This window comes from Macaca mulatta, chromosome Y (genome assembly GCF_049350105.2).
Source record: "Macaca mulatta isolate MMU2019108-1 chromosome Y, T2T-MMU8v2.0, whole genome shotgun sequence".
NCBI classification, from domain to species: domain Eukaryota; kingdom Metazoa; phylum Chordata; class Mammalia; order Primates; family Cercopithecidae; genus Macaca; species Macaca mulatta.
This window is the reverse complement of record NC_133427.1, coordinates 5,931,217-5,940,990: the sequence shown is the minus strand read 5'-3', so window position 1 is coordinate 5,940,990 and position 9,774 is coordinate 5,931,217. Positions and strand designations below refer to the sequence as shown.

Sequence of the window (9,774 nt, the reverse complement as noted above, 5' to 3'; positions counted from 1 at the left end):
GCCCACTCTGGAAGTAAATGCCTTGTTTGTGATCACCAAAGTAAAGTGCTTAGATAACGTGCTAAGGGCCATTATTTTCTCCATTTATTTAAGGGCCATTATTTTCTCCATTTATTTAATGTTTCTCTAAAAAATTAAAAAAAAAAATTATTCAGGACAGTGACTCATTCTGTAATCCAGAATTTTGGGAGGCTGAGACAAGAGGATTGCCTGAGCCCAGGAGTTCAAAACCAAACTGGGCAACAGAATGAAACCCTGTTGCTATAAGACATTTAAATATTAGCTGCACATGGTGGCACATGCCTGTAGCTCAAGCTACTTGAGAGGCTGAGGCAGGAGAATCACTTGAGTCCAGGAAGTCAAGGCTAATGTGAGCCTCGATCACACCACTGAACTCAAGCGTAAAATATAAGATCTTGCCTCAAAAACAAAAATAAAATAAAACCCAATCACTTATATAACTTGCTAAGGCCATCTTCCCCATTTATTTGATGTATTAAAAAAATTTTTAAAAACATATTAAGTATATTGGCTCACGTCTGTAATCCGCACTTCAAGAGATTAAGGCAAGATGATCCCTTGTGCCCAGGAGTTCAAAACCAACCTGGACAACAGAATAAGACACTTTCTGCATAAAAAAATTAAAAATTAGCTGGGCACAGTGGCACATGCCTGTAGTTCCAGCTACTTGAAAGGCTGAGGCAGAAGGAACGCTTGAGTTCAGGAGGTAGAGGAGTTCAGGAGTTCGAGGTTATTGTGATCTATGACTATAACACTGCACTCCAGCATGAGTGACAGAGTGACTTGTCTCATAAAACAAAACAAAACCACGTAAACTGCTAATGGCTATTATTTCCCCCATTTATTTGATAAAGAGAATCACTTAAAATAAAATAGTAATAAAAAATGAAAAAAAAAAAAAGAAAATTATTACAGAGCCCTCCATTTCCAGACCAAAGAGATGGAAAAGAATGAAGAAACGGAAAAAATTAGGCCAGACACAGTGGCCCATGCCAACAAATTCAGTGTTTTGGGAGGTTCGGGTGGGAGTACCAATTGAGGCCAGATGTTTTACTTTTATTTTAATTTCGCATACCAGCCTGGGTGATAAATCAAGATTCTATTCCAAAATTAAAATAAAATAAATAAAAATAAAAATAGTCTGTTTTTGATGAGGTGAAGAACCATAGAAATACTAAAGTACAATCTACTGAAGTACAATCTATGAAGAAACACTGGCATGCTAAATAAAATTTGAACAATGTGAAGAGGAAGAACTAAGGGAGTGAGAACATCTTTGATAATGTTTTTCAGAGTTGCTGGTAAAACCCTTAACGCAAAACTTTGCTTGGAAAGATGAAGTGAGGTTGCACAGGAAGAATGTGGGAATGATCATGGAAACTTTCTGACATGGTAAGATACAGAGCACGAACATGGCATGACAGAAGAGAAATGACAAACGGCAGATTCCTGGAAAAGATGATTTACTGAGCAGAAAAGAGTAAAATTTTTGCCATACCAAAAAAAAAAAAATAGAATTTCTTTTGAGGTGAGAAATTCCTTCCTAACTGTGTGCAATGTCATGTCATAAAATAGAGAACTGATGGGGAGGAAAGTGCTAGATAACAAAAGAATTCATAAGAAAACCTCAGTCTGGACCCAGTCTGGACTTCACTTTGGGTGATGGTTTTCATTAGAATAATCAAGAGCACATGCTAATTACTAAAAAGGATTCTTTGATATTTATGCAAATTAATAATTAATAAAATTTGATTATGTCACTTGGGAGTTGGAAAAATGAATTGATTCGGTATGATGAACATTTCACCTACAGAGTTGAGGAGTTGTGTCCTGAATGCCGAAGAAGATGTTTTCAGAGAAAGGTGACTACTATGACAAAGAACCAAAAACCAAACACATGAATAAGTGGAGGAAAGGGAGAGGAGGCAAAAGAGGCTGGGATAGTGTGGGGAATGAGGATCAAAGACTAAGCATGCTGGAGGGACAAGCTCTGTATTTGAACTTTTTTTTGTGATCCATATACCTGGGTGACCTTTCCCTATTCTGTGTTCACACTTCTGGGTATACTAAGTGATAACCACAATGCAATTGCCATAGTACTTGATCTTAGGCAACCTCCCTCTTCATACACTGTGCTTTGTAACATTTAATACAACAATAACTAAACAACCACATGAGTACTTCTCTATTTCTCTCTAAACACTGAGGTAAGTCCATGGGAGTAGGGAGACTGTTGGTCACATTCATCACTATGTCCTTACCACCACCTATATAGCCATATTATAAACCTATATGATAAAAAAAGTTTGAATTTTTGGACATTGCTCAGCAATTTAATAATTTCTCTACATGACGAAAACTTAAAAATAGAATATATAAGAAAAAGAAACATCTCAACTTCATATGACAACATTACAGCCTGCAAAGTAAAAATACATTCTTCCAATATAATGTAGTACATAAAATAGTAACAAAAATTGACCACTTACTAGTTCATAAAGCAGGTTTTCAATAAATTTCATCACGTTAGTGTATATAGACACATTTTTCCCATACGCATTGTTAGAAATCAAGAATGCAGAGATCACTAGCAAAATCCCATACAGAAATTTTAAAACACACGTTTTAGATCTCAAGGGTTTCCACTACAAATAGGGTGCAGTGTACACCGCTCAGGTGATGGGCGCTCCAAAATCTCATAAATCACCACTAAAGAACATGTAACCAAACACCATCTGTTCTCCAATAACCTAAGAATGTAATAAATAAATAAATAAATAAACAAATAAATAAAATAAAAAACCCAGGGTCAAAAAATAAATTGTAATGGAAACTGAACATACATGAAAACAATAGTTAAAAAGCAAGAGGATACCAATAGGGCAGTACCTAGTGGAAAACTTAAAGCCTTAAATATAGAGATTAGAAGTGAAAATAGGATAGAAATCAATATACTGCATATTCACCACAGGAAGCTAGGCTGTCTTTAAGCCTCCATAAAGTAGAGAATTAAACCCTCCATAAATTACTTCATACTTTATTCTTAGTACTGTAAATACTAATGTACTAAGACTGAAAAACCTCTTGCAAGTCTGTTTGAAGAAAAAGAAACAAACACACACTACTGGAAGTTGTAAAACCCATAAATATAAGTACTAAAGAGATAAAAATGATAGCCTTGACAGCTCTACACCAACAAACTGGAAAACTTAAACGTTCAAAATCCTAGAAAAATATAACTGACTCAAGAAGACACTGACAAACTAAAAAATAAAGAAAAAAAAAAACACAAAAACTGAATCAGTAGTTTAAAAATCTTTCCACCAAAGAAAAATCTAGACCCAATTGGTTTCATATGTTAATTCTCACAGACAGCACATAATGCCAAACCAATGTAACTCCTCCAAGGAGCAAAACATAAGAAACTTACCCCAGTTAATTTTCTGAGACTAGTTGACTTGCATAAGCAAATCATACAAGGAAAGACATTTTTATTAAATATAGGAGCATATATCTTAAACAAAATATGAATAAAACAATGCATAAAGAATAATTAAATAACAATTCAATCACATAATGAACAGATTGGACATACAAAAATACAAATTAGAAATACAAAACTGGATTAACATTAAAAAACACCAACTCATTAATCACAGAAAAACCTATAATGATCATTTTAGCAGATGAAGAAAAAGCATTTGATAAAATCACTATTATATTCCTGAATTTTTTTTACAAATTCTGAGCAAATTAGGAATAGAAAGTAACTCCCTTCTCCTGATAAATATCTACTTTAAGAAACTTAATTGAAACATCTTATATAATTGTGAAAAGGAAAAAGTTTTCCTGTTTAACAATAAGTAAGTAGGATTGTATTATGTGATTAATACATTAGAAATGCTTGTTCCCCAGTGCCATAAAGAAATAGTACCTGAACACTAATTTAATTTCCTCTGTAAGGCCATTTTTACTCCTGCAGAAGGGGTACACGCATCAGCCGTTTTGCCACTGGAGGAAACCAAACAAAGGAGACAGGGTCATTTATAACCCAAAGCGTTCACCCTACTGCCGTGTCTGGTTTCCACTGGTTGGAATAGGACCTCACATTCTGTATTTGTCTGGATTGGCTAGTAACTTAGAACTTTTTAAAAGAGGCCAAAGGCAGAGGACAACAAAGGAAGCAGGAATTAACTTGTGGAATGTTGAGAAAGGTAAAAACACCTCCAAATAAGGAAAAGGAACAGGCTATACTCTAATGCCCATTTGGACCAGCATAAGCATGAGAGGTCAAATATTTAGACTAAATTGTGGAAGCGAAGAACATAAAGAACATTGTTCTTTATTATGGTTAGTAGATATTTAAGAATGTTAGCACAGGTCTTTGAATAAATTTTGCCTCTAAGAGAAGTTATGATTAATTCATAATTAGATGGAGAGGGAACTCTCTTTGAGGAGGAACATCTAGTTTATTTTTACAATTAATATAATATTAAATAATAACATTGAGCTTCATATTGGGGAGAAGTCTAGCTCAATAAAATAAACAAACAATAAAGTGTTTAAATATTACAAAGAAAAAAGCTGTTATCTTTGGCTGCTTATTCATTGCTTATCTAAAAAAACCCTCAAACCTAAAGGAATATTTAGAAACATTATTAGAATTACTGAGGATTTTTGAAAACATTAATACTTTTTATCTACAATACTGGTAAAAAACAGAATATATATTTTCAGAAGATAGCATTCATGAAAGGCATAAAAATATAAAAAGTTAGTGCTGAATAGAATAAAACTGGTTTGAAAACATTTTATTGAAAAATTATAGAAATACTGAAAGATAATAAAGTAAACATAAATGAAGAGTTATAGCATAATCTTGAATAGGAAGGCACAATATTTTCAACAAGTCATTACTCAATCTAGATAATTTTATGCAGTTTCAGTCAAATGCCAACAAGATTTTAGGAAAAATTCGTTCTAAAATGTATATGAAAGAAGAAAGAGCCGTAAATAACCAAGACTCTTCTGAAAAAAAGAAGACTGAAAAACTAATTCTATTTAGAATTAATATAAAGTTTTGGGGTTAAATCCATGTAGAATTAGGAATGGCACAGATACATGAGACAATTTAAAAGATAAAGAGCCATTTGGGGCAGGAACAGACACATTGACCAATGAAAAGAGTCGAGATCCGAGAAACAGACTTAAGTCCCTTGAATTTTCATGTATAACAGAAAGAGATTTTTGGATGTGTGGAAAAATATGAAATAAATGGCACTAGGACAGTGGCTATTTATACACAGAGAAAAAAGGAGAACTGAAACTACACCTCATACTCTACACAAAATTCAAATCCAGAAGGTTGAAAAATTTAAATGCCAAAGTCAAAGCTATAACACTTCACAAAACAATTAAGGAGACAATCTCATGTTGCACGGACAGGAAAGCATTTCTTAAACTGACAAAATAATAATCAAAAGCTATAATTGAAAAGAGACACAAACTTGACTACATTCAACAAATTTCAGTTTGTAAAAAAATGTCATAAAGAGAAAAAAAACAAGTTATAAATAAAATATATTTGCAACATGTAACTCACCATGACTCAGTCTCTAGAATAAATTAAAAACTCTTACAAATGTATACAAAAAGAAAAAAAAAGTGAAAATACCTGAAGACTTTGTAAAAGAGGTTAAAAAAAGTCATATGGAAAGATGTTCAATCTCATTAAGCATCAGAAAATGAGATACAGATATCGTTTTGTACTTATCAGATTGGCAGAACTTAAAAATCTAGAAATATTAGCTGAGGTTCCCAAACCAGCTATAAATGTAAGCGTAGGGGCAAATTGCATATAGTGGGTTTTCAATAGGAAATGCTGACAATGTACTGGGAGACTCTAAAACTTGCTTCAAGACTGGCAAATATTTTCACTTACTTTGAGAATATAACAACTAGATCAAATCTAATGCTGGTGAAGAGTTTTCTTTGGAAAAATCAGGGGAAAACAGGTTATTATTACTGGTCCCTTGCCTAATAGGCGAGCTTCAAAGAGATCCTGACAATGCTTTGAAATGATCCTTGCAGTTGGAAGATATGGAGAAGGGGTGTCTGACCCATTTCTGGGAAAGTTAAATTGGATTGTGGACTACGTTCTCACTCAGCTGGGGTGTCTAGTGTACAGAAGAGAGGCAGCATCAGGAGGGGCTGCAGTAATGGGATCAATCCACATTTCCTAAATTAGATGGACCCCACATTTCCTAAATTAGAGGAGTCTGGCATGGAATTCCTTGGTGGTACTGGACTTTCTGAGAATAAGACAGAACTATAGGCACCCAGCAGAATACAGATACTCTTCCTCATCTCCTGTGAAGGAGTTCACCTGAAAATCTCCAAGGAGCCCTGGAAAGCACCAAGAAAAAGGAGGCAACCTCTGCCCTCTGCAGGCTACCTGAGGCACCTGTCTAAACATATTCAGGTAGGGAAGAAAAAAGATCAAATGTCGTCAGTTTTGAAGTTTTGACTATTAAGAGGGACTGACTATTCCAATTTCTGAGATGAAAATGTTTTATGACCAAAAATGGCTGGAAGATATTTTATTCTTTTGAGTGTGATGATCTCTCCAGGTGTTTGAAAACGGTGGCCGGAGAGGATAATAAAGTTGTATGCTTGGTCAACATTCTGACTCTATATTGTTTCACAGAGGGTAAAACTATAAAGAAAAACCAGAGAATAATACCACAAAAATTGGGGAGATCATTTATGGTGCGCAGTAGAGTGAGCAGGATAGAATTCAGGAGGCGGCACACTGGGGCTGCGGATGTGCTGACAACATTCTGCCACCCAAGGTGTTGGGTGCAGTGGTCAATGTATTGTAAGCTCTGATTCCCTGATCATTTTTGCAAGTATTCAATAGTTAGTATAAAACAACACTCAAGCTCTCGCGGTTCCAGTGGGGAGAGGAGGAAGCAGGGAGCGGGGAGGCGGGGTGGGGGGGACCCGCCGCGGCTGCTGCCACCGCCTCTGCTCGTGGCGTGGGAAAGGAGGTGTGAGTCCTGGGCGCGAGCCGGAGGCGGCGCCGCTGCGGGAGGGTAGGCAGTGGGAAGGCGATGGAGGATTTAGACAAACTCAACATCGACAGCATCATCCAACCGCTGCTGGAAGTGAAAGGGTCCAAGCCTGGTAAATTCGTCCAGCTTCAGGAGAATGAAGTCAGAGGACTGTGTTTAAAATCTCGTGAAATCTTTCTCAATCAGCCTATCCTACTAGAACTTGAGGCACCACTCAAAATATGTGGTGACATCCATGGCCAATACTACGATTTGCTGCGACTTTTTGAGTAAGGTGGTTTCCCGCCAGAAAGCAACTACCTGTTTCTTGGGGACTATGTGGACAGGGGAAAGCAGTCATTGGAGACGATCTGCCTCTTACTGGCCTACAAAATCAAATATCCTGAGAATTCTTTTCTTCTCAGAGGGAACCATGAATGTGCCAACATCAACAGAATTTATGGATTTCATGATGAATGTAAAAGAAGATACAACATTAAACTATGGAAAACTTTCACAGACTGTTTTAACTGTTTACCGATAGCAGCCATCGTGGATGAGAAGATATTCTGCTGTCATGGAGGTTTATCACCAGATCTTCAATCTATGGAGCAGATCCGGCGAATTATGCGACCAACTGATGTACCAGATCAAGGTCTTCTTTGTGATCTTTTGTGGTCTGACCCCAATAAAGATGTCTTAGGCTGGGGTGAAAATGACAGAGGAGTGTACTTCATATTTGGTGCAGAAGTGGTTGCAAAATGTCTCCATAAGCATGATTTGGATCTTACATGTAGAGCCCATCAGGTGGTTGAAGATGGATATGAATTTTTTGCAAAGAGGTAGTTGGTCACTCTGTTTTCGGCGCCCAATTATTGTGGAGAGTTTGACAGTGTAGGTGCCATGATGAGTGTGGATGAAACACTAATGTGTTCTTTTCAGATTTTAAAGCCTGCAGAGAAAAAGAAGCGAAATACCACGAGACCTGTAACGCCTCCAAGAGGTATGATCACAAAGAAAGCAAAGAAATAGATGTCATTTTGACACTGCCTAGTTGGGACTTGTAACAGAGTATATAACCTTCATTTTTAAGACTGTAATGTGTACTGGTCAGCTTGCTCAGATAGATCTGTGTTTGTGGGGGCCCTTCCTTCCGTTTTTGATTTAGTGAATGGCATTTGCTGGTTATAACAGCGAATGAAAGACTCTTCACTCCAAAAAGAAAAATGTTTTGTTTTTTAATTCTCTCTTCCTTTTGCAAACAATTTTAATGATGGTGTTAAACCTGTACACCCCAGGACAGTTTATTCTGTCTAAGGAGTAAGTGTACAGTTGATCTTTTTAAATTCAGTACAACCCATAATCATGTAAATGCTCATTTTCTTTAGGACATAAAGAGAGTCCTAGGGTGCTCGAATCTGTACATGTTCTTGTCATAAAATGCATACTGTTGATACAAACCACTGTGAACATTTTTTATTTGATAATTTTGTTTCAAAGGGATTGCTTTTTCCTGTCATTGTCTTGTTATGTACAAATTAGTTTTTATAGCTATTAACATTAGGAGTAACTTTCAACCTTGCCAGCATCACTGGTATGATGTATATTTAATTAAAGCACACTTTTCCCCTACCGTATACTTAAAATGACGATTAAAGCCATTCTTTTAAATATTTGTGACTCTTTCCTAAAGCCAAAGTTGCTGTTGAATTACTTTTTGGCACACCCCTAAGTACAAGATGGTATGGTTGTGTACACATGCTGCCTTCTCGGAGATTCAAAAACAGGTTTTTGATTTTGAATAGCAATTAGTGATATAGGGCTGTTTAAGCTACTCATGATTAAAAGTAATAACATTTTGTACAATTTCCATATAGTCTATTCATTAAGTAATCTTTTTACAGTTGCATCAGGCCTGAATCTGTCCATTCAGAAAGCTTCAAATTATAGAAACAATACTGTTCTATACAAGTGACCGATTATGCTTTCTTTGGCCTATATTCTTTATTCTGTGGTGAAGTTGAGGCTTATAAGTTAAAACAAAGGAACTAACTTATTGTCCCACCAGTTTATACAGAACTCAGAGTATCTATGACTTTTTTTAAACTAAGATCTGTTAAAAAAGAAATCTGTTTCAGCAGATGACCATGTACAATACCATGTGGTGAAAATGAATTCAGATTAAATGATGAACTTGTTAAAACACCCCCCCACCCCCCCCCAACACACACACAATACTTAATGGGAAATCAAAAAAAGCTAAAAAATGGTGTATGTGCCTATTTGACCAAGAAATCCTTTTAATTTCCCCCCTCCATTCTCCCGTGTCTTGATCTAAAATATACTTTTTATGTCATTAGCTGTACCAGTTCCTGCTGCTTTTAGACTTTTGAAAAAGGAAAGGAAGGAATTTTTTTCTCTTCAGGCCATTTCTGCTACAGGCAATGAGCACATACCTGCTGACTTTTCTTGAAAGGGGAACAGGGCTGTGGTTGGGGAAGACAGTATCTATGGGGAGGCTGAAAACTTCAGCAAAATTTCAAAAATATCCATAATTTTGATAGTGATGGCCTCCAGATGGGCAAATTAATGATGACTTTTTTTTTTTTTTTTTTTTTAATGATGTCATGTTGGTTCAATGCCTTTATTTTTCTTTTTTGAGACAGGGTCTTACTCCGTTGCCTAGGTTGGAATACAGTGG

General features: G+C 36.0%; 1 pseudogene; it reads left to right on the top strand.

Annotated features, from left to right (window-relative positions):
- The first annotated feature begins 2,439 nt into the window (after positions 1–2,439).
- On the top strand, positions 2,440–9,276 carry LOC144338881 (serine/threonine-protein phosphatase PP1-gamma catalytic subunit-like; annotated as a pseudogene).
- Positions 9,277–9,774: the final 498 nt, after the last annotated feature.